This window comes from Mustela erminea, chromosome 16 (genome assembly GCF_009829155.1).
Source record: "Mustela erminea isolate mMusErm1 chromosome 16, mMusErm1.Pri, whole genome shotgun sequence".
Classification (NCBI taxonomy): Eukaryota; Metazoa; Chordata; class Mammalia; order Carnivora; family Mustelidae; genus Mustela; species Mustela erminea.
In genome coordinates this window covers 37,913,682-37,939,476 of record NC_045629.1, presented here as the reverse complement: position 1 = coordinate 37,939,476, position 25,795 = coordinate 37,913,682, and the positions used below count along the sequence as shown (strand labels likewise).

The window sequence follows — 25,795 nt, the reverse complement described above, 5'->3', positions numbered from 1 at the left end:
GAGAAACCTGGTCATTCATGAATCTTCCCTCTTCTTTATTCCCCAAATTCAAACTATCAGTAAGCCCTCTAATTGCTACTTCCAAATACATTTCAAAGCTAACTACCCTTTTCCCATTATCAATTGCCAGCATCTTACCAATTTACCATTGTCTCTCCACTAGACAACAAAAGCCTCCAATAGTTTAAGTGATTTCCAATTTCTACTTTCACTACCTGTCTGTCCATTTTTTACCAAGCTAACTGAATGATCTTTGTAAAATGTAAATTGTTCCAAATCATCTACTTGCCTAAAATGATTCAAAAGCTTTCTGTTGTGCTTAGAAAAAAATCCAAACTCTTTGACACAGACTCTAAAGCATGCATGATCTTTTGGCTGCATAGCCCTTGTTAAAAAACAAAATTCAACTGAGTAAATTTGAAGACATAATTGGCTTCATTCAGCATTTCATGAACTGGGCAGCACATCCCATCTAGCAAGTAGAAAAGAACTACAAGGAGCTGTACAGAATGAAAGGTTTTTAGAGATAGCAAGGAGCAGAAAAAGTAAATTTTCTAACAAAGAGTGGATTGTTTCAGACTATGTCACCTATCTTTGGGCTAAATTCAGGATCTGTCATGCAGATTAGCTCACTAGTATTGACTAGGAAACTTCAGATTGACTGGTTGAAGGTCACATTTCTGAGAGAGATTGAAACCTCAGTTAAGTCTTGGTTTGTTGTCCTGGGGGCAAGCAACTCCATTTTGGTCCCATTGTTTCTCATTTAATATCTTTGTGATGGGCATGCTATGAAGGCACACCACAAGTTGTGTCTTTCTTATAATGTCAGCTTTATTTAGTCATAGAGCAAAGTTAAATCACAACTATAAGGCAGGCTCAGGATTCTGAACTCCACGACAGTTTACCATGTGATTAAACTTGGCTTCTTTCACAACACACAAAGCAGGACCCAAGACAAGCTACGCAACAAACAAAATAACAGAAGGGTGCAGGAAGTTCATGAACCAAACACGCAATCAGTGTGTGGGCGCGCTGTCGAGATGAGGCCTCAGTCTGGTCTGGGTCAGCTCTCGGCACTTACTGCTTCTGATGTTCAAGCGGTGAAGGATCTCTTGGTTCTGTTCAGAGGTCAATCAGGCAGAACCTTCCAGGGCACTTATCTTTTTTAAGTGGTCATAGAGGAGTTAGGTCTGAAGAGTCTGACAGTTTGCTGCCAAAATCCTTACCTTTTTAAATGGAACTTAATCAGTTTTTGGTCTCTGCAGACCTACTCTGGTTCTGCTTGTTACCAGTTCTGGGGTGTCAGCTGACATTGGTCAGGGCGATATCTGCAGTACCTTAACTGCTTATGTCATTGCTTGACACAGGCTCCTGCTTGACGTAAGAGACTCCATTTTGCTCTCTACAATACTGAAATTTCATCTCGTGCCATTTGCCCCTCACTCAGGTTCCCTTTCACCACCTGCTTTTCAGTTCTTCACATGTACTAGGCTGTGTTCCGCATCAAAGCATCTTGCCACTTGGCTATCCTCAATTTTCAGAGGATATTTCCTCAGAGGTTCCTCCTTACTACCTGTTCTAAAATAGTTTTTCTTATTATTCTCTCTTAATATAACTTTTAAAGTACTTTTCTCATTTTGATAATGTGTGTTTATTTTTATGATTACTTGTCTCTCCCTGTGAACTGCCAGGTCCATTTGGACAGTGGCCGCATCTTCTTGCTGTACTACATTAGTGTAGTACTTTGCACATAATAGGTAAAAATAAAAATAAAAAATTACTTTGAGTAATGAGTGATAATATATGCTCCTTCACTCTTTGGAATAAAAAAAAATAATAAGTAAAATGGTATAGTAGGGGTGGCTGGGTGGCTCTGTCATTAAGCATCTGCCTTCAGCTCAGATCATGATCCCAGGGTCCTGGGATCGAGCCCCACATTGGGCTTCTTGCTCAATGGAGGGCCTGATTCTCCCTCTTCCACTCCCTCTGCCTGTGTTCCCTCTCTTGGTGTGTGTCTGTCAAAATAAATAAAATCTTTAAAATAAAATAATATAGTAAAGTGAAAATTTAATAGTCTTGAAGAAGGAAAGAATGTATATGTTGATAACATAATTTGGTATTCCAGAGGAAAAAGGAATACCACTATCTTAATTATTTTTATATTATTTTTATTCATTTGTTGGTGGTTAGCTTGTTGATTATCTGTCCCTCTCTGTTGAATGTAAGCTTCCTGATGGCAAGGACTTTGCCTATGTTGTTCATAGCTGTATCTCCAGCATCTCTAAAAAAATTATGATTTTAATACATAAAGAATATGTGAATTGGGGTGTCTGGGTAGCTGACGGTTGAGCATCAGTCCCTTGATTTCACGTCAGGTCATGATCTCAGGGTCATAAAATCAAGCTTCTCTCTCTTCTTTCTCTCTCTGTCCCTCCCCACACTGGTACTCACATTCTCTCTTCCTCTCCCTCTCTCTCTCAAATAGATAAGTAATTCTTTTTTAAAAGTCTTTTTTTTTTTTTTTTTAAGATCTTATTTATATATCTGACAGAGAGAGAGGGAAAATAAGCAGGGGGAACAGCAGAGGGAGAGGGAGAAGCCAACTATCTGCCGAGAAAGGAGCCTGATGCGGGGCTTGATCCCAGGACCCTGAGATGATGACCTGAGCCAAAGGCAGATGCCCAACAACTGAACCACCCAGGTGCCCCAATAAATAATTCTTTTAAAAAAAGAATAAATGGATTTAAAAATTAACTGTTGAAGAGTAGCAGAGGATGGTGCATGACCAGAGAAATACAAATAACATTTAGGTACTTGCCAAGTAAATTAGAACATACTTCCTTTTGGAAAAAGGATAAACTTTTGTCCAATGACAAATTTATTAAAATGATGTATGGAAACTTACATTATAAGTGAAACTTGTGGATTTCAACCATGGATAAGGAAAAGAATTAAACGTCTGCTATCCTAAATAATAGCTCTATTAGAAATATTTCAATGGAAATCTTGTATTTGGGTAAGGATAATGTAATCAAGGCTCTTTACCAAAGAGATTACAGGATTCAGAAGGCAATTTCCTGGTTAGTACAACTTATATTTGTTCCTGTTTTTGACTTATACATCAAAAGAAATATCTCCTAGAAGTTTGAGGATATTAGTTCTCTAATTCAAACAACCTAAATATTTGGCTGCCTTAAATCTCCACTAAGATACCGTCATATCTATGCAGCAAATTTAAAAGGATGCCACTTGCGGTTGTTTCTCTAAAAAATAGTTCTTTACATACTGCCTTCATATATACATGTTCATTTATTCATTTAACACTTATCTATCACCAGTGTTTGGGAAATTTTGCATAAATGAGTATCTACTGCTTGAAATAATTATTTATAGTCCTATAGAGGTCCAGTGAATGGACCAGATCTTTCATTCTCAGTCTTTAACTTCACATTAGCATTGTCTGGGGACGGTTTTAAAATGATCTATTCCTAGGTCCCACCAAAGGGGGCGTTCATTCCAATTAAATTTGAATTTTGGTCAAAGGATCAAATAGGGATTTTTTTTAAAGCTCTTATGAATAGCTGGAGTTGCTGGTTGACTTACTATCACTGGTTAATGAAGAAGCCTTTTTTTTTTTTATGCTCTTCTGAGCTGAGTTAATGTTCACTGGACTTAAAATGGACCAGCGTAAGTATCTACCATTTTCTTCATTGGAGGCTATGAATACTAAGAAATTTTGCCTTTTTCACTTCTTTTCAGTCAGCTTTGTATTAGCTTTGATTTGTAAATATCCTTCTTAGTAGAGAATAGATAAGATTTTTTTAAGCCTCTATATCTAGTTGTGTTGTCTGTTAGTGAAAACTTGTGGTAGAATTTGGACACAGCCAATATAGGCTCCTGCTGCACATAACTAAGAATAGTTTCTGGTCAGACTCCACAGATCACTTGTATTATGCATAATATGTTGCCTTGAGTTTCCATAGATTAAAATAATCTTAATGAATGTATTTCTTTTATTAAAAGACTAGTCTGGGGGTGCCTGGGTGGCTCAGTGGGTTAAAGACTCTGCCTTCGGTTCGGGTTGTGATCCCAGGGTCCTGGGGTCGAGTCTGTCGTCGGGCTCTCTGCTCAGCAGTGAGACTGCTTCCCGCCCCCCACCATGCCTGCGTCTCTGCCTACTTGTGTTCTCTGTCAAATAAATAAAATCTTTAAAAAAAAAAAATAAAAGACTAGTCTGCCAAATTAAGAATCTAGCACTTTACAGAATGAGAAAGTAGAGTGAGGATTGGGGGCCAGAAAAAATAGACTTAGGAGCTTCAGGATGTTTTCTTTCCATCTTATTGTTAAAGTCCCTTCAGGTCCATCTTGTCATAATTTATTTATTATAATATGTATCCCCGAAGTGATGAAACTTTCTGTAATTGTGTGATTTTCAGCTGAAGTGTTTCATAAAGACAGAAAATGAACTTTTTTCCCCTGGTTGTGTGATGGTGATATTAGACATTATCGGAAATGAGTGGACTGTGTTAGACTGAAGACAAGACAAAGACTGCCAGGAAAGCCATGTCAGTTCACGGTATTAATCTTGTCCTAAATGGTATTGAGCATGTGCCAACCTCCCTGGAACAAAGCCATTTATGTGGAAACGAAGGAGAGGAAGAGCAGGTGGCCTGCAGAGGAGTCCGGGCACTCACAAAGCTGCCCCTGTTTAGTGGCCCAGCCTTGAAAAGCTGCTTTGCTGGCAGAACTGAGTGAATGAACCCCAGTGTGATTGACATACTGTATCAGTGGATGCTTCTGAGTCATTAGCATGCGCATAGAACCAGGAAATTTAAATGAATTGACATAATCTTTGTACACCAGCTCAAAATGCCAGTCTGTTAAAAGTTGTTTCTTTTTTTCCAGTTAACTATATTTGGAGTAGATGGTTGAGAATGCACATTTGACCCAACAAATTCATGGGACTTCAACAATTCACTAAGCATAGTTGTTCTTCAGGGAAAAGAAATTAAGAACGCAACGGCTAAGCTGATATTCAATCACAGCAGTTTCCTTTTAGTTGAAATCCCCATTAAAAGCCAATTTACTAATCCAATTCAGTATGGATTAGTAAAAATATCCTTTGACCATATTTATATAGCATCAGTTACTCTTTTTTGTATCTTTACCAAATTTATGAATCATCTCTACTAATCATCATCTCCACGATATCTAGTTTCTTTTTTCTAGGAAAAACCTTGGTGGACAATGTACATGGGCTTAGAATGATGAGGGGAACATCATGGAGTTTTCCAGAAATTAGAATGTATAAGCAATCAGTTTAAAGAAAAGCTACATAGGATCCATGGACCCAGAGATATTAGATAGTGCCCTTGCTTCATGAAGTATTATCAGTTCCTATCAGGTTTAATATGCTGCTAGTGAACATAAATTTTCAACAAAGCTGGGTTTCTTGGTAAATAAACATCTATTTTGCAAATAACACAGGCACAGGCACACAGGCTCTGGCCTTGTTTATCTTTCCCTTTATCTCTGGAACCTCCAGAGGCTGCTCAATGGGAGTCAGTATATATATTTAAAAAACAAAACAAAACAAACAAACACACAGTGCTGTTAAAAATGATAAAAATAAATATGAAATTAATTTTAAAAGACTGCAGGTTTGGAAAAAGATGGCAATGATGATGATGATTTAATTTGAAAAGTAGTAAGTATTCAAGGTTCTGATCATGGGGTAAAAAGGTAGATTTCTTGCTCTTAATCTGAGATTTCTCTCTGTTATTGTATATGTTTTCCCCATTTGTTATAAGTCTCTGAAAATCTGTCAATTAACAATATTTTTGTGTACTTCTTTCTCCTCTTCCTAGTATAACCACAAGTAGGGCAACTCATATAGTCACATGAATCAGTTCAGTAAGTGAAGTCCTTTGTAATACCTAGTAGCAACCAATTCTTTGAAAGGGTGGGGGATTTATTAGGGTAAGATCATTTTGAAATATTGGGAGATAAGTCAGACTTTGGGGAGATACTTCTTTTTTTCTTTTTAAAGATTTTATTTATTTATTCGACAGACAGAGATCACAAGTAGGCAGAGAGGCAGGCAGAGAGAGAGAGAAGGGGAAACAGGCTCCCCACTGAGAGCAGAGAGCCTGATGCGGGGCTCGATCCCAGGACCCTGGGATCATGACCTGAGCTGAAGGCAGAGGCTTTAACCCACTGAGCCACCCAGGCGCCCCATGGGGAGATACTTCTTTGGGAAGCTTTAGTGGGAGACTTGATGTAGCAACAAGACTCTGGATATTTGAGAATTAGAGGAAAGGGCATAGAATAAGGTAGAAAGGGATCTAAAAAGAAATGCCTTTAAAAATGTTATTTAAATATATATATATACATATATATTTTTTTTTCTCCTTTTGGTATCTCTCCCTTTTTTCCCCCCTTCACTTGATTTTCTCCTTGTTAATAAAAAGACCATCTGTTGAGAGCTTAGCTTCAGAATATATGTACAGAAGCCCATATTAAAGAGGATTGTGTAAAGTTGATGAGAAGGTTACAGTGACAATGATTAAAAAATGATACTAACATCAGAGTGTGAAGGAAAAGGTGCTTCCACTAATTTATCTCTCCAGGCGAACCTCCTGAAATGAGAAAGTGGCCATGTCTCTGCTTTATACATCAGACACTGTATTAGGTAGTTTATCAGCCTTGTTCATTTAACCTTTAAAAGAACCCTGTGTGGTTAATATTATTCCACTCTTGCAGGAAACAGAAGATCACAGATATAAAGGAAATTTCCCAGAGTGACACAGTGAGAGGTTTTGTACCTAGAATTGGAACATGATTCAAATGATGATGCACAACATTGTTTATATGGGAAAATGTGACCTTATAAATTACATTTGAAAGTATAATCTGATTATATATTGGGGATGACCTGCAATGAAACTGTTTTAAAAGGAAAAAAAAGTACTTTGAATCAACATTATATATTTTAGAATAAAATCTGTCACTTTTCTGGTTTTGAGGAAAGCACTGGCAACAAAGTAATACGATTTTGAAAGTTTATGTGCATCGTTCAAGTTGATCTGTACAAAGGCACCTACCTTGCTGAGGGAATTAGTACAGCCAAGGTCCAACTTGTACTCATCCACTAAGCCTTGAGTTTAGAGGATACCATTTTCTAATGGTTTTCTTGTGCCTAAGGAGACACATTTTTCTGATTGATTGTTTTTTCTCCCAAAGGGAGTTCCTTTTTCTATTTTTACAAAAACAAGCAGTGCTTCTTTCCATGATTCTCTTCTCTCTTGATAGCAGAACTACGTGTTACAGTGATAGTAGAGGTCTCAATATGAAAGTCAGCCAAACAGTGTCAACCAGATCTTAATAATTAAACAGTTTTAAAAGTTTAATCATGACACTGCCTGTTAAATCAGTTTCCTCCTTGAAATAGAAACTAGTATACACTCTCCTAAAGTCCCTGTTGCAAATCATGCATAAACACTAGCAGGCCATCCAGAAGAGACTACTGTTAAGACAGCATGGCTGAGTTAATATGGTAAGAATGCCATGTAACAGTTCTTTCAAATGCATAGGATACAGAAAAACAAATGCAGAAAAGATGTAATTAGGGTAATTCAAAACATTCAGACAATTAAATGAAAGAGCCCATTAAAAATAAGGTTGGTATGAGGTGAGAATAGTATTTAGGGAATAATAATTCAGGGTTTATTATTTTCCTCAAATATGTTTTAACTTTGAAAAGTTTACATGAGAAACAAGGCAAAGATTTTGTTGTCTTTATCCAACTTTAATGTGGTTAATGCAAATTGATAATGTTGCTAATTGAAATGACTGCATTTTTATCTAGATGGTTTTCTGAGTATAAAAACTGCACTTAATTATAATATTAATGAAGTGTTTATAGATGTTTGGGTAGAATTTTTTTGTTTTAAGGCAGCTTTATGTTTATTATTTCTATTACATATATAAACATCTTCTCTATTTTAGCAATGAAGGCCCTTCCTTAAGTAATAAGAAACAACAAAAACCAGAATATATTACCCACTGAGGAAAAGTATTTGAACATCATATAATGAATACACAAAACCTCAAAATATAGAATTCTTTAAATAAAAGAAAATCTTTTTTGTTTCAGTGGCCAGTAATGAACATTAAAGCTAGTAAACCAAAAATCCTTTGCGACTATTTAAGTGAAGATAAATCGACAATTAAGGGCTGCAAAGTACATTTGAGACTGCCTCATTTATATTAATTTTAGATACATAGAAGGATCACCACATTGTAAGAAACACTATACGATGTAAGTATTCAAGGAAAGGAAAAAAATAATTGGGTTATTTCCTCTGTAAAACATTTTATAATTTTAGAGAAATGTAATTTACAGAAAAATACTTGAATTATTCAGATATTTTAAAGTGGATTTCAGAGTTGGCTCATAAATCCAGTTAGGGAAAAATTAAATCTGTATTAGACATAATGAATTCAAGATTAATACAACTGGATGTTTCTGATATAGACACATATATGGTTCCCTTGTTTTCACTTTTGGTTTTCAGGGACTTCCAGTACATTTGAACTCACTGTAGTGATGTTCATTATAAAAGATTTGGAGTTCAAGTTTAGCTCGCCAAACTCAACTAGCTCTCTAAATTGTAATGAATAACTCTCTGACCTTCAATATCTTCATCTGTACAATGGGACTCAATTTATCAGGTTCCTGTACTGATTGATTGAGATAATGTCCATGAATGCTCTCAGTAGAAAGCAGAAATTGCACATGCTTATTTAACTCCATTTAATATAGTTCAGTTTAATATATATCAATATAGTTCAATAATAAAAGTAGAGTACTTTATAAAAGCTGGAGTTCTTGTCTTAGTGATTTACATTTTATAATATGTACAGCCTTTTTTGTGAAGTATGCATGAGGTTTTTTAAAAAATAGAAATAAGAGTTGTCAGATTGAGTAGATCTATCTGAAATCTCTTAGTAAGTGGTGGCCTTGGGTTGATCTGATTCCAGAGTCTGTGCTGACCACTACATCATGCAGTTTCATATTAATGAAGCATGATTCAAGTTAAAGTAATCTCTATGAAGGGACATTGACTATAAAATAGTCCTACTTGCATTCTTTCAAAAGAGTATTTGTGTTTAAAGCACCGAAAGGACCTGTTACAGGATAATTTCAGTAGAAGTGGTGCTAGCTATTGTTAAAGTGATAATAGAAATAATGTCATCAGGTTGCATAGTCTATATGGTGTAGAGAAGTAGCCTGAAATAAGTGAGGATGGAATTGCTTTGGAAAATTCTTGGATGGGGGCAGAGATTGCTTAAATAATTATTTGAAATGTTGAAAGGGTGAGAAAAAGAATTATAATCAAATTTGGTGAGAAAATAATGCTCAAATCAAGACTCCATTAGGACGTCCTGATACAATACTTAGAGATGCAAGCATTTTTCAGGTAGGAATGCTTGTGACCATAAGCCAAGGGGTAGTATAGTAAAGTGGACATGAGGGTTTTTTGCCTACTGCCTGAGTTTATATCCCAACTTCACTAGATACTAATTGTGTTTTGTAGGGTAAATTACTCAACCCCTGTATAGTTCATTACTGTTTTTTCATGTGTAAACCGGGAATAATGACCTTACTTCTCCATAGTTTTATTATGAAGATTCAATCACCTATTAGATGTAAAATGGATGAAATAATATTTGACATACATAAACATCTCCCGGAAAATAGTTAGCATTTGATAAATATTTGCTATTCTTATTATTTTTATTGTTATTGTTTTATTATGAGATTCTTAAGAGTTTCTGTTTTCTTTCTCATTTCCATTTCACTCTTAAAACCTGCTGCAGCCAGGCTTTTGTCATCATTTCTCCTTTAAGCATTCTTTACAAGTTCACCAATAAACTTCCAGTTATATAAGCCAATAAAACTTTTCTAGTACTTTTTTTTTTAACCTCTCAGTAGTATTTGTAATGTTGATCTATTTTTTTTTTTCTCTTTGAAACTCTCTTCCTTTGGAAGTTTATTAGACTTCATGAGTTTCAAGAATGCCATGATACATTAACAATGTGTCTGGTACACAGATATGCTATATGCTACTATATAATTGCATTATCTTTATTTTGCCTATCTGCATGCAAAAGTTCCATACTTCTCGTTATCTTCTCAATTATACCTCTCATAGGTCATACTTATGTCATAGCAGATGCCACAGTGTATTCCATTACCTACTACAGAGCAGGCCAGAGAGGAGGTTCTCACTGTATACCTGTTGATTCCATAAGCACTAAAAACCTGCACACAGATGTTTATAGCAGCTTTATTCAAAATTGCCAAAATTTCAGAACAACCAAGATGTCCCTCCATAGGTGAATGAATTGATAAATGGTTTCATCCAAACAGTGGAATATTCAGCACTAAAAACAAATGAGATGTCAAGCCATGAAAAGACGGAGGAACTTTAAATGCATATTACTAAGTAAAGGAAGCCAATCTGAAAAGGCATGTACTATATGATTTCAACTGTATGGTATTCTGAAAAAGGTAAAATTATGGAAACAGTAAAAACATCAGTGGTTGCTAGGAGTTTTGAGGAGGGGGAAGGGATGAATAGGCGAAGCACATGTGGAATAATTTTACTGCCAGTGTCATACACATCATTATATATTTGTGAAAATTCATGGCATGTGTGATGCTAGGAGTGCATCCTAATGTAAACTGTAGACACTGGATGATTATGATGTGTCAGCATGTGTGTGTTTATTGGTTATAACAAATGTATGGCTCTGATACAGTATGTTGATAATGGAAGAAAGGGTGTGTCTGAGAGGGACAAGGAGTATATGGGAGCTCTATACTTTCTGCTCAATTTCATTGTGAACCTAAAACTGCTCTAAAAAATGAAGTTTATTAAAAATAAACAATCACGGGGCGCCTGGGTGGCTCAGTGGATTAAGCCGCTGCCTTCGGCTCAGGTCATGATCTCAGTGTCCTGGGATCGAGCCCCGCATCGGGCTCTTTGCTCGGCGGGAGCCTGCTTCTCTCTCTCTCTCTGCCTGACTCTCCGCCTACTTGTGATCTCTCTCTCTGTCAAATAAATAAATAAAATCTTTAAAAAAAAAAAATAAATAAACAATCACATGTTAAGGGGACAGGTTGATCGGTGAGGATTTACCAGACCAAACATTTGATTTGGAGTTTGAAGCATTTATAAACCGAATGCTAGGAAGACAAAAGAGAAGAAAGCATCTCTGGCAAAGAGAATAGCCCACATAAGTGTTTGGAGGCTTGAAAAAGCATTTTGAGTTTAGAAGAGAAATACCATAGGCAAATTAGTCAGATTAGTATTGCTAAAATACAATCTAGCTAAGCAAATACCCCTAATTTTTAAAAATGATATAATTTGTAAGTCTCTAATTCACATTTAATCTTCTTAAATCAGTCTGTATCTTTGATTATTTTTTCTTAACTGGATATAATCACCAATTTTAAACATAAGGTAAAAATATTTTGATAAGCTGACAATTGATGAACCTAAATGCTTCCGGCCTCAGTTGAGGAAAGAGTCCTTTTGATCTGCTCACAAGAAAACAAGGACCCTCTGACTCATACAGCTTCCTTTGTGTATCTGAAGACCATGGTTAAATAGTGTTTAATCCACTGAAAGAGACACTGTAGTTCACTAAAATGACATCCTGTGGCCTCAAAAGGAGACTTTGATTCAGTTCCTACAGGACATAAAGTGTTTTTACAGGCTTTACAAGAAAGCACTGTTCAAGTTGTAACACTAAGGTTTCTTTCATCCCATAGAGGATAAAATTTTATGGCAAAATAGTATTTACCCATCTCCTCTCACAATAGAAAGCAGAGCACCAAGATAGGGTAGTTTAGATACCTGACTTGTAAGTGGAACTAATCGTGGTAAAATACTGTCCAAAGTAAAAGTACTAGAGCACAACATAGTGAATCATTTTTTTCTACAGACCATTTTTGGGTTATTCAGCTTTATGAATGTACCCATTGATGCTCTCCTTGAGTAAAGGAAGCATTTTCAAATATAAAATACTATGGAAAGTTTGTAATACACAGTTTATGTGGGGGTGGGGAGATGTTTTTAATGGGAAAAAATCAAGCCTTGAATAGCTTCTCATTCACTGTTTATTCATTGCTTCCTTCCTTCATAAAATGATTATTGAAAGTCTCGATATATGTATATACAAAGCACTGGGGAGAGGACCTTGAAGACACTAGATATGGAATCTTCTTTCAAATGTTGCTTATAATTTCAAGGACGCTTAAGTATGCTGGTTTTGTTCTGTGCAAATGTGCAGCATATTCACTGCATATCACATTTTGACTGCTAATATTGATCACATATTATAAAGTGTATCTAAATATGCTTTTAAACTGTTCTACATGTCATTTATTGTGCTAATACAGCAAGAAACAAACATTCAGAAATGAGATGTTTTTGAATTCTTAGAATCATTTGGAAGCCCCTAATAAAGTGAATGACTACTCTCTGTAAGTAGCTTTTTATGATGGTAAATCGCATATACAAGTAACTAAGATTTTTTTTAATTAATTTTTTTATTGTTCTTGATCTTCCGAATGAGTATTGCATAAGAACTGGTAGTTTTAAAAATTCTTTCTCACCATTTGGAATTTACTTTTTTTTTTTTTTTTCAATTCTGTCTCTCTCTCTCTTTTTTTATGATTTTATTTATTTATTTATTTGTCAGAGAGAGAGAGCAAGTGCACAGGCAGGCAGAATGGCGGGCTGAGGTGGAGAGAGCCTGCTTCTCATGGAGCCAAGCAAGGAGCTCGATGCGGGTGGGACTTGATCCAGGACCCTGGGATCATGACCTGAGCTGAAGGCAACGGCTTAACCGAGTGAGCCACCCAGGCGTCCTAGGAATTTACTTCTTTTTTTAAAAAGATTTTATTTATTTATTTGACAGAGAGATATCAAAAGTAGGTAGAGAGGCAAGCAGAGACAGAGAGAGGAGGAAACAGGCTCCCTGCTGAGCAGAGAGCCCGATGCGGGACTCGATCCCAGGACCCTGAGATCATGACCTGAGCCGAAGGCAGCGGCTTAACCCACTGAGCCACCCAGGCGCCCAGAATTTACTTCTTGATAGGAGGAAAAATAAATGAGGAAAAGAATGTGGAAGATAGACTGCTGAATATTGAAATAGAATTTTCTCCCTATAAATGAATAATAATAATATCCTTTTTTAACAACTTTCAGAACCCAGATCAGGAGGAGATTTTCTCAAGAATTATGTGGCTTGGGGCACCTGGGTGGCTCAGTTGGTTAAGCAGCTGCCTTCAGCTCAGGTTATGAGTCCCGGGATCGAGTCCTGCATCGGGCTTCCAGCTCCACCGGAAGTCTGCTTCTCCCTCTGACCTTCTTCCCTCTCATGTTCTCTCTCTCTCTCTCTCAAATAAATAAATAAAATCTTAAAAAAAAATAAAAAAGAATTATTTGGCTTAAGTAACAATGTCTCTTATTAGAAATATTGATGGGGTCTCTTTTTGTTTTGTTTACTCTAGACACATATTCTTATTATAGATATTTTGAAAGTAAAATAGTTTACTATATGAAAATTTTAGCAATAATAAACTCAAGATATCATAGAAAATAATCTACTTATATATTCTTTCAAATAATTCCTGGAATAAATCATAATAATCAGTGAATTATACATCTGAAGATGGTATCTACTTTGAATACAAACATCCCATAATTTTAAATACTTTAATATTTCATACCATCCTTCTCACAGAAACTATTAAAGTAGCCATTTTCCATCTGTGTATGGTGACAGGTCATCCAGATAGTATTGATGTTTGCTCAAAAGGTGTCTTTGAACATCTGTTGTATTGAACATTAAAGTTTTATTTTTTAATCAAAATTGTTTTTTTTTTTTGCCTTTGTTATACCATGGATAATCTAAAAAAATCTATACTACAAAACAGAAAAGCTACTGATTTTTCCTGATGAGGGTTGGAGAGAGCAAATCATGAGTACAAAAATTTAAAAAAGGAATCTAAATAGTCATCTGTGAGTTTCATAAAACTGAAAATATGAATCCAAGATCAACTGTCTGTCTAGTTTTTAAATGTTTGAATTCAGCCTTCGGGTTGAGCCACTGATATGCTGGTAAAATGGCTTTCTGGAAAGGAAAAAAAACATCATCACCACCACCACAACAAAAAAAACAAGCCCGTATTTGTTGTATTTGCCAATTTCCATGGTATAAATACTCTCACCATGGTGATTTGAAGTTAATGGTGATTCAACAGTTTTTCACAAAATTCCTGATTTTTAACAATTAGCCATTGTGCATCAGTAAGGGCTAACTCCAGAACACCACTCATTGTGTCCATGATAGAAATAACATATGCTTCTTCTCATAAAGGCTGCTGTAAAGTCCAATTGGTTCTACATAAACAGATGTTTCAGTTTACCTTTCCTCTTGAATAGCCATTTTTAATTGCTATAGAATCTGCTACCCAGGTAGTATAGACATTTGAGTTATGTGGTTAGTTGCCCAGTTGCTCCTCTTCTCCATCCTCCAATAAATGTTTATTACTTATTAATGGGATGCGGTGCTAGAATGCTTGGAGGGAGGTTGAATTTGAAGAGTATAAAAAATGCTGCAAAATAAAGGCACCATTTGACCTATATAATTTGTATTTCATCCGATTTTTTTTGAACTTGTACTAAAATTTGACATCACTAACCCCATGATGTATTCATAATACATAAGGCCAATAAAATATCTTACTATTCTGTAATTCAAACCAGTCACTTCCTTTATAACATCAAGGTTATGTTACTATGGACAGTCCAATAAAAAAATTTCATAAGGAAGAGGATGTTATGAATACTGAGCTGTCAGTTATAGGTTATAAGAATTTTATGAAGACCCTGATTCCTTTTATTTTTTGAGGGACTAGTCCTCAGTGGTCCAAAAGCTTATCTGAGACTTTTTTTTTTTTAAATAAAATTGAATATATTAGTTGCCAAATGTATTATTTCAAAATTCAATGGCTCATAATAGTAATAAACATTTATTAGCTCACACAGTTTCTGTGGGTCACAAATTTAGGAGAGGTTTAGCAGGGTAATTCTGGCTTTGGGTCTCTCATGAAGTTGCCATCGAGATGTCTACCAAGGTTGCAGTCATAGAAGGTCTGACTGGGATTTTAGGATCTTCTTCCAGAATGATTTGTTTGTGGCTGACTAGATGGTACTGGCAATTGGAGAAATCATAGTCCCTTGCCACATGGACCTCTTCAAAGGACTACTTGACTAGTCTCACAACATGTCAGATTTCCTTTAGAGCAAGCGGTCCTAGAGGGAGCAAGGTAGAAGTAGTAGTGTTTCGTATGACCTTCACTCAGAATCCAAACATTGCAATTTCCACAACACCCTAGTGGTCACACAAATCAGTCCCACAAGAGGAGACCACACTAGAGGATGAGGATGAGAAGGTGAGAATTCTTGGGGGCTCTTGGACCACATGGAGGATTTGCTTTCCTTTAAACAAGGTTTTCTTTCTTTTTCTTTTTTTTTTTTTTTAAGATTTTATTTATTTATTTGACAGAGGGAAAGATCACAAGTAGGCAGAGAGACAGGCAGAGAGACAGGCAGAGAGAGAGGGGGGGAAGCAGGCTCCCTGCTGAGCAGAGAGCCCAATGCAGGGCTCGATCCCAGGACCTTGAGATCATGACCTGAGTGAAGCAGAGGCTTAACCCACTGAGCCACCCAGGTGCCCCTAAACAAGGTTTTCAAAAATGTATTCTGATGATCAGGATTTTTGGTCAACTGAGCCAACAGAGTGATAGGCCAAAAGAATTCAATGACTCTTAAGTGGCACTATCCAATGTATGCAGTATGAAATATAAAAATTATTATGAAGTCCTTTTTTTTCTCTTTTGCTTTCATAATTCTTTCTTTAAAAAATAAATGAACGTGGTCAATGATTAACTCAAAGGGCAGGGGTTATCTTTCATTTGTGCAAGAGTAAAGTAGAACAGCACAATCCCCAAAGCTGAACAATATATTAAAAACACGTTCTTCACTTGCTAGCTGGGTGGTCTTGAACAATTAAATAGCTCTCTGCCTTAGTTTTCTTTGAAAAATCCTATGATAGAACCAGTTTACAAGATGATTTTTAGGATTGGACTCTTTAGCATACATAGAGTGTTTAGAAGAATGCCTTCATATAATAAATGTATAAATTTTGGCTATTTTTTTCCTCAACAAGTTGCTAGTGTTAGACTCTGTAACAAATATCTACCATTTTTTGGAAGAGATGGACATACTGTATGTCACAGATTTTCCTATCTTAATTCCTCATGGCAGAGCTGCAACATAGGTTGTCATTTTCATCTTACACATGAAGAAACTGAGATGAATCATGGTAGGGTGCTAACTTAAATGAGACAGTCAGTAGAAAGAAGGATTGGGCCCCAGATTTATTTGGTTGTTCTGATTCTGAGGGTATTTCTGGGGTTTAGCACAAAAGATATTTAAAGATTTTTGCCAACAGTTGTATACATTAAAACTTCAATTTTATCAACTGCCCCATCTTATGGGTAAGATAGAATTACTTGGATATACCAAATTTTTGGTTTGACCTCAATATTCTCTATCTACTCTCTGTCCAAAATCTGCTTTTCCAATGAAGGTGGAGTCTAGTATTTCCAAATAATCAAATGCCGCCTTCACTGATATTTTCCTCTTAACCTTGATGCTGTGCATTGATAATAATGTGATTACACACTCTAACATATCTAAAAGCATAACAACATAGATATTAAGAACAATGTATGCCATTTATATTCATTTTTAATGTCTGAGTGCTGACTTTGAAATATTGGTTAACATTGTAGATATAATATGGAGTGAAAAATTTTTTGTCTTCTTTATAAAATCAATCCATTATATTAAGTATAAATTATATTTAATGTCACAAGATTGTGAAAAATTCTAAGAGAAGAGAGCACACGTAGGGGGAGAAACAGAGGGAGAGGGAGAAGCAGGCTCCTGGGATCCCAGGACTGTGGGATCATGAGCTGAGCTGAAGGCAGAAGCTTAACTGACTGCACCTCCTCCTACAAAGAACATTTTTGAATAAGTACATGTTTACCAAAATTAACAATTTGAGGCAGAATAATATGGATGAGATTATAATATAATTTTATAATTTTTTTGTGTGTGTAAGCTATATGTCTATTAAACATCAATAACTATCATAATATTAAATGAAAAAAATTGAGCAGCCATTGATTTTTTTGATTATTTAAATTTTATTAAGCCACAAGGCTTGTCAATAAAAAAATTCTCAAATTCCACTTCTTGTAAAGATAAATTAAAGACCATTTAAATATTACATAAAGAAGAAAAATTCCAAAGTCATGCATGGCAGTACCTATAATATAACATCTTCAATTCAGACAGAATGATGTGTATAAAAGTATAAAGAAAGTGAAATATGAGAGAAAAAGATGCCCCCCCAAACATACTAGTTTTTATGAAACAATTAAAAACCTGACTTTACAGGAAGATTTAAGAGGAAAATTTTTTTAGAGAACTAAAACTATTAATTTTAAAGTCCTAACAAGATCTTATTGAAATAATTGCTACTAACTGCTAACTCTTCAAAAGTTAAAATTGAAGGGTTTTTCAGATTTTCTAGGCTGATTTTGTTCATTTATTCTGCTGGTGTAGCTCTGTGACAGCCAGTGGGCTACATTTGATATTATAGTTTCTTATAAGATAACAAAAAGCATATTATTTTGAAATGGAGTAGTTAGAACGATGTACATTGAACATTTCTTTGAGAGTTCAGTCTCATCTCTGTGCAATGACAGGGAAGCTTGATCTCTTATATGGGAGAATAGGCTGGCAATTCAAGAGTATACTTGCAATTATAACAAGAGTCTCTATTGAGAAGACCACCAAAATGCATATTTAAAGATCAGAAATAAGGGATAAATTATAAAATCACCAGAAATGGGATGGACCTTATTTATAGATGTACTTTGTTCTGCAGCCAGGATCTAGTTATTTGGTGTGCTTCCTAAAATTTGTAACACAAATTGTAGGGATTTCAACACTTCCCTGAACAGATCATTTCATGTGCCAGTACATACATTTTTTTCCCCTGATATTCAAGAATAAATCCTCTTTTAAAAAATTTTATCCAAGCAATAATAAGTACTATTCAGGATTTAATGAGCCTGGTTTTCTCCCCTGTGGGGTGGAAAAGCTTGCCTGAATAAATGCTCTCTGGAACTGCCAGGATTTATGCAGGGGAGGGAGTGGGGAGAGGAAGGAGCACAGCTTCTTTCCTGTATTCAAGCACCACAGGATTCCGCCTAGCCCCAGGACGTAACTGTGCTCTCTCCCTGGAGGGGCAGTGGGAGTTGGGCAAGGAGAAAAAAAAAAAAAAAAACAAAACACAGGAGAGAAAAGGAGAATGCACTATTTTCAGCAAACAGAGCACCAATCTGATAATAAGACAGGAATCTAGGAAAAAATTTGATGAACAAATTCTACATATATACAGTATTTTAAATAAATAAGAAAGAATGGAATATGAAAGGAATATGTATTCAAGATTCAGCCAATTTAAATTCAACTTTGCTGCTTAGTCACTAAATGATCATGAATAAATTGCGTAATTTTTAAGCCTTAATTTTCTTATCTGTAAAAATTCCAATAACCCTTTCAGAAGATTGTTTTAATGGTGAATTAAAAAAAAAAAAAAGTACTTCCCAGTGATTGTCTTCTTCCCTTCAGTCTTCCTTCCCACTTATTTCTTTAGTGAAATATAAAATTTAAAAATACCACATGTTAAAAGCATGTTCTGAATATTCTTTCTCATCTTTCTTATTCACTCAGTTTCATATTTATTTAATGTGCTTGTCCTGGGGAGGGTTGTTAAAATAACACTTTGCATCCAGAACACAGACATACAAACAAGTAAATGCAGTTTGCTCCCACTCTCGAGGATACAGATATAGACATGGTTCTAGAAAAACACATATGAGGAAGTCAGGGTTACTGTGATAGTATGAGTCTTCCTCAACAAAGACAAAGAAATGTCAGACTTTAAGTCAAATACTTCTTGAGTATCTCACTGTACTGAAGGAAAATCCTATCTCAGTTGCTCTTAGGTAGACTGTGCCTTCATAAGACTTTACATAAGACTTCAGTAGGTTCCTTTGCTACCTGAGAAATATGAGATAGGTGTTATCCGTCATTATCTACAGCCACATAATTTAGCAATTTGAGATTTGTGGTGGTAGGCTGAATAATGGCCCCCAAAAGATCCTCCTAATTCCTGGAATCCGTGAGTGTTACCTTATATGGGGGGGGGGGGTACGGTGTGATTAATTTAGAGATTTTGAAATGGGGAAATTATCTTAAATTATCCAGGTGGGCTCTAAATATAATCAAAAGAGGTCTTTATAAGAGGATGGTAAAATGGTCAAAGGAAGAAGCAGATGTAATGATGGAAGCAAGAATTTGAAGTGATTTTGAGAAGGGTTCATGAGTCCAGGAAAGCAGGTTGCTTCCAGAAGCTAGGAAAGGCAAGGAAATGGATTCTTTTCTAGAGCCTCTAGAAAGAACCAGCTTTGCTAACATACTGGCTTTAACCCAGTGAAACTGATTTCATATTTCCAGCCTCCAGAATTCTAAGAAAATAAATTTGTATAATTTTAAGCTACTGTGTTTGTGGTACATTGCTATTGTAGTGGTAATAAATTAGTACATGTTTCATGCCAAGATTGGAGCTCAAGATATTTTGTCAAGGTTGGGGATATAAATGTTTGGGACCCTGGTTTACCCTGTTCCAGAGAGTAGATCTCATCTGTTGGGTCACCAACCCATATTGTTTTCTGAGTTTAGGTAAAAAAATTTTTTTCTCTGTGACTACTACAAAGAGTGGTCAGCTCTTCCCAGCATAATTCTCTGCTGAGCCTTTAGGGAAAAGATTATTAACTGGTGAGTTTGTGGGTTACAGTTAGCTTATAGGTTTGGTTTTAATTAGTGTATATTTGAATTTTTGTTTAAAACTCAAGAGATTTCCTGTTAAATAAATGCACATTTCTGCCTTCTTTTGAAAAGGTGGCAAGTATGACAACTATGATATTCCCATGATGAAACCATTATGTAGAGTTGTCTCCTTTAGTCAATGTGTGTGCTTGCCAGTTAGAAGTCTACAGTGATACTCCCTCACTCATTTAGTTACTTGCCTGGCTAACGTAGGTGTTTGAGTTTGTGATCAGTTCTTAATGCCATTAAATTCAAAAAAAGAGTATCTTTTTCACCTGCTGCTTGCGACTTTGCAATCCAATCTTTGCTCAAGAGGGAAAGTAGAAAGGGTCTGGAGTGTTTATAACAGGGTAGGAAATAAAAACATTATGAACAAAATCAATCATAAAAATAAATAAATAATTTTTCCATAAAAGTTTCAAAGAGGCAATGAATGACATTTGAGCTTGGTCCTAAAGGATGAAGACACAAGTGTTAGTGTGACAGGGTGGTAAATTATCATTGACTGTGGCTTTCTTACTGACACAAACCCTGAGATGTCTTAGGAGTAAGAATACCTAGAGCTGAAGAACTGAAGACAGGCAGAAGGTGCTGGGAGGGGCTGGAAAAGGGTATCGTTCTGGGGAAGACAGAAAACTCAGCTCATGTGGTAGAAAGCTAGAGGCAGTAGTCCAAGGAGGAGTTGGAGAACAGGCTGAAGGAAAGACTTTGAGTTTGTTTTTTGGTTTTTGGGTTTTTGTTGTTGTTGTTATTGTTGTTATTGTTGTTGTTTTCCTTTCTACCCCATTAACTGGATCATTGGTGATTATTGCCTGTCTCATCAGTGATGTGAGACAGAATCTGTTAAGGTAGATTGAGTTGGAGTTAGATTTAATTTGGGTTTAATGGAGGATATATGTTTGGTTTAGTTACTTCTCTGTACAGTTATTTGTAGCTGTCCTGATAAAGAGAATGGTTACACTTAAAAGCCCAGAACTGTTTGTAGGTTGTCTATATTAGGATACAGAATATCTTATCTTATTCATAAATGTGTATTATCCCAGCATCCTGGCCTGGTACGAAGGACCACAAGGTTTAAGAAATTGTAGAAAACAGTAATAATCCTTATTGACCTAAATGGTTCTGTTTGTATCTCTTTGTCCAACCTGCTTTGAATTAGGATAATTTTTTAAAGTCATTAAAAAACAGGAAAAAAAAAAAAAAGAAAGAAAAGAAAACCATGAATTAGCATTTATACCCAGAGCTGCTTCTAGCCTATGTGGTGAATTAGAAAACAGAGTCCATTCCTTTGCAGAGACTAGCCCTGAGCTAGATTGCAAGGTTGGTGAGCATAGGGGAGATTGGATTTTCACCTCACATGTTGCTGAGTCACTAAATCCTATTGTCTGGTGTATAGCATGCCAACTGTATGCAGTGACCCTGTAGTACACGGCAGAAAGAGTCAAGGGTGGGGGAAAGAAGTACAAGTGATGGAAACCTTAAATGTGTAGGAATAGAGGGTTTTTTGTTTTTTGGGGTTTTTTTTAGTTTAAAATAAAAATATTAGTCATTTTCATGAGAGTTCTTTAAAACTGTGGCATTTTACTCTCACTGCTTATCAGTATCACCCAGGAAACGGGTATAAAAAAAAAAAACAAAAAAAAAAAAACCCAAAAAACCCTGCTTGGGTCTCAACCCTGGAATTTTGATTTAAATTGGTTGTAGGTGGTTCTCCCAGGTGATACTACTCCGTGGCCTGAATATCTTAAACTATAGCAGTGGCATCGTACTCCTGTATAAATCTGAGAAAAAAATTCCTCAAACAAGATTCCCTACTACATGTGGTATGGCATGCTCTGTTTCACGGCTATTCTTGTCATAGGAAATTTTTTGTAAATGTTTAATAAGTTAATGGTTTTATTATTTACTAAATGCAAAAAAAGGATAACAGGCATGATTAGGGTTGGAGTTTCATCAGTGGTATAGATTCTAATCTTCTGATCCACCAGTAGATAAATATGCTTTGGAAAATATTAAGAGTAGAATAAATTTGTTTATACTCTAATTTTGGACTATGTTTTCCTATCATCTGCTTTTCCAGCTAGCCTTACATAATAAGGGTTGATCATACATTTTCAAATTCGGGGGTTTGAGGTTTTTTTTTTTTTTTTTTTTTTTTTGACATGATGGGAGATAGGAGTACACAGATTTCATAGAAATTCCCAATATGTCTGTGAAATTGTTGTAAACTCTTGATTAAGAAATGGCCACTCATCTAGATTTGTGGAGGCCCAGAGAGAACAATTATTATGGTTCAGTTGTTAAAGTGGAAAAAAAATTTAAAGCAGAAGTTTTGTGAATTCGATTCAAAGAAATTATTCTTATAGTAGATAGAGTAAAATAAAGTGAAACAGAACATTTCATGAAGAAATGCAGAGCTTCTTGCTGATTTACAGGTTGTCAGAAAAGCACATCCTCATTGAGGAGGCCCTATTTTGCTCGCAGTGGATTAAAACATTTGTCCCATAGTACCATAAAATTATAAATATATTACAGAAGTAAGCATAAGTGTAGCAACAGATCATGGTCTAAATGACTGCCTTGTATAAAGTTATTTGAAAATAAATATTCTAATAATTATTATCTCTGGCCACCATTTCCCCTTTGGTGTCAGCATCTAAAACAAATAAAGCCATTCAAATTATTCTTAGGAAGGTGTTCCATTTCTTGAGGTTTATTTTAAGATATCTGTCTACATGAACATGCCTATTCTCTGCTCCAAATCAAACTAGAAAAGTATTTTTTTTTTTTAAGTATGAAAACAAACGCTTCAAGTTCCTTCTGTGTTTGTAGTGCAGTTCAGATTTCTATTTGGAGAGAGCACTAATTGTCCAGAAATGCTAAGGGAGAGTTAAGTGGAATGTGGAAATGATTTTCAATATCCTTTCTAGATCAGTACCCAGTTTTAATATAGAACAGGTGTGTGATTTTACATGTAAGTTAGAAAATAGATATGGTCATTAGCGTATTCAGGCAAAGACAAAAATCTGGCTAAAGCATTAAGAAGGAAAGAAAATTGGAAAATTTTGAAAATATATTTGAATTTCTCCTTTTTTGTCTTTTTTAAAAATGACAATGGTATGGAAATTTTTATGCTTAAGTAGAACACAGAATTTTTGTTGTTTTCCCTTCACCATTCTCTTCAGATTTTATAGAGGAATACAATAAGGTAAAGTTCTTGCAAGAAAGAAACCCATAGTAGGCCATATATTATCTTTAATTATTGCACATTTAGACATACACATAGACTGTTATCCTACTGTTCTGTTTTTGTTTTGTTTTGCTTTTCACTTAGATTGAGTCCAGTTCCCTAAGCTAAATGTTGAGCCAGACACTGCAGTGATAGTAACTGAGGAACAAAATGAAAGCATGGATACATATCCAACGGCTCAGAGCTGAGGGATGATAAACAGCAACAAGATCCAACACAGAATTGGTTAAGGAAAAGCTTACACTTCCATTTGCAGTGTCTGAGTCCACATTTCAGACTCAGATTTTCAAACATTCGAACATTCGAACATTCACTTGGGCCTCTTTGTACATTAGCTAGACTTGACTTTTCTGAGCAGCATTCACCAGATGAGATAGGAAGTCTACAAGGGTAAATTTTCTAGCATTAAAAGAACCAATGTTCTCTGTCGATATGATTGTTTTAAGTGTGTGTGGTGGCATTCATACAAGGAAATTTCATATCATGTGAGACCAGAGGCCATCACAGAGTTCAGGCTGCAGTACTGTTGTGGTGAGTTTCTTCAGCTGTTTCATTATTGAAGATACTGAGTATGTCCATACAGGATATTTAAGAAAGTTTAAAATAACTAGAAGACCTGACATTTACCTTGGAAGATAATTGCATTTAATGGAGGAGATAAAACGTTATTTGCCACATACTTTTGTTCATATTCAGCTTCCAGGGCCCTTTCTTCCAATCTCCATGAGTCAGGCAGTTACCCAAACTTCAATATCCCAATTCAGATGCCACCTTCTTACATGATGATTTCACCGTTCCTTCAGTGAAGAATCCAGTTAGAATCCATGTCTCCTTTCTCTACCCCCTTCAATGTGATGAACACTAATTGCACTGTCTTCTTTCTGCTTTGTATATCTGATTACATACTAGGAACTCCCTGAGGACAGAAAACGTATTATATAGAATTGCTGAACATTCTAAATGCTTAAAGGTTAGTGATGATGCTGAAGGGAAAAAATAAAAACTTAGAATTAATCCTAATTTTGCTTCTTGCATATCCCATGGAAATGGAATAAGAACCAAGAGTAACAAAATAGGGATTTTTATCTTTGCTCACTTTAGAAGTTTTCTTGAGGACCTCAAGCTTTTTCACTTTCTCTAAGAATGACCCTTGGGGCACCCGGCTGGCTCAGTGGTTAAGCCTCTGCCTTTAGCTCAGGTCATGATCTCAGGGTCCTGGGATGGAGCCCTGCATCAGGCTCTCTGTTCAGCGGGGATCCTGCTTCCCCCTCTATCTCTGTCTGCCTTTCTGCCTACTTATGATCTTTGTCTGTCAAATAAATAAATAAAATCTTAGAAAAAAAAAAAAAAGAATGACCCCCATACACACACTCAGATTGCTTTCCTGGGGCTGGGTGACATGATTTTATATCCTATTTCTGGGCTTTCTTAAACTAGAGAAAAGAAGCTGATATCAAGCATCTTCTCATTCTGATACCATGCTCAAAACCAGATAGCAGCTGGGGAATGAATCACTGCTCAAAGCTCAAAGATGTGAGGAGTGCAAAGCAATTGCAAAAAACATTCTGGATTTTCCAACAACTGTTCTGGCCACTCTACTTTATCTTGGGCTGCAAAAGTAAGTGACACTTTCTGTCACCTCTCAGATCTTCATAATTGTTCCTTGGCAAGTTCTAGTGGTAGTTGAGTGTTACATCTGTGTAAGCATGAGCATTATCTGTGCTTTAAAAATGAACCATAAACGTATGTTAATATCGCCAAGGAGTGACCATGCGTGTTTTCAAAGAGAGGTAGCAGAAACACAAACACACACACACACACACACATTTTTAAAGAACCAAAGGAGGTAAAGGATACTCTTAGGGCTATACAGGTTATAACAGGAAAAAATGGAAATGGTGAAGGGCTGAACTTACTAGGTAATTGGATGTGAGTGATGAATTTGAGCTTCATGGAGGGAGGAAGTCTTAAGCACTGTTTTGAAGACAAAATTAAGTAAGGTAAATGTGATTTATGTACCATCCTGAGAGCAATCCACTGATAAAGATGTAAATTTTAATTAAATGTCTGTGATCTGCTATCACATTCAATACTGTCGTTGTAAGGGAGGAAGAATTTTCCTTTTACCTTTCTAGGTTCTTTGGGGTCTAATAATTAAGATAGAACAGATTAACAGGGGAAAAAACAAATTTAATTTCATATATATGGGAGCCCCATAAAAATATGAGATCCAACGGTAAGTCGGGGCTTATATTCCATTCTGAGCTAAGTAACAGGGTAGGGGTCTGGTGCTTCAAAATGAAGGAAGACAGTTCATGGGAACTTGGGAAGAGCCGATATTTTATTAACAAATGTTTGTCATGCTATGCAAAGACAATGGGACGCAGAGAGGAATTTGAACAAGTTGGCCCTTCCAAGCTCACTATAGCTTACC

At 35.8% G+C, this 25,795-nt stretch overlaps 1 long non-coding RNA gene across 1 annotated transcript; it reads right to left on the bottom strand.

Annotated features, from left to right (window-relative positions):
* Positions 1–1,053: 1,053 nt before the first annotated feature.
* Positions 1,054–16,464, bottom strand: LOC116574839. The gene is made up of 3 exons (XR_004279520.1): positions 16,454–16,464; positions 3,283–3,289; positions 1,054–1,111 (listed from the first exon to the last, which is right to left on the bottom strand). It is a non-coding gene; the product is annotated as an uncharacterized LOC116574839 (long non-coding RNA).
* Positions 16,465–25,795: the final 9,331 nt, after the last annotated feature.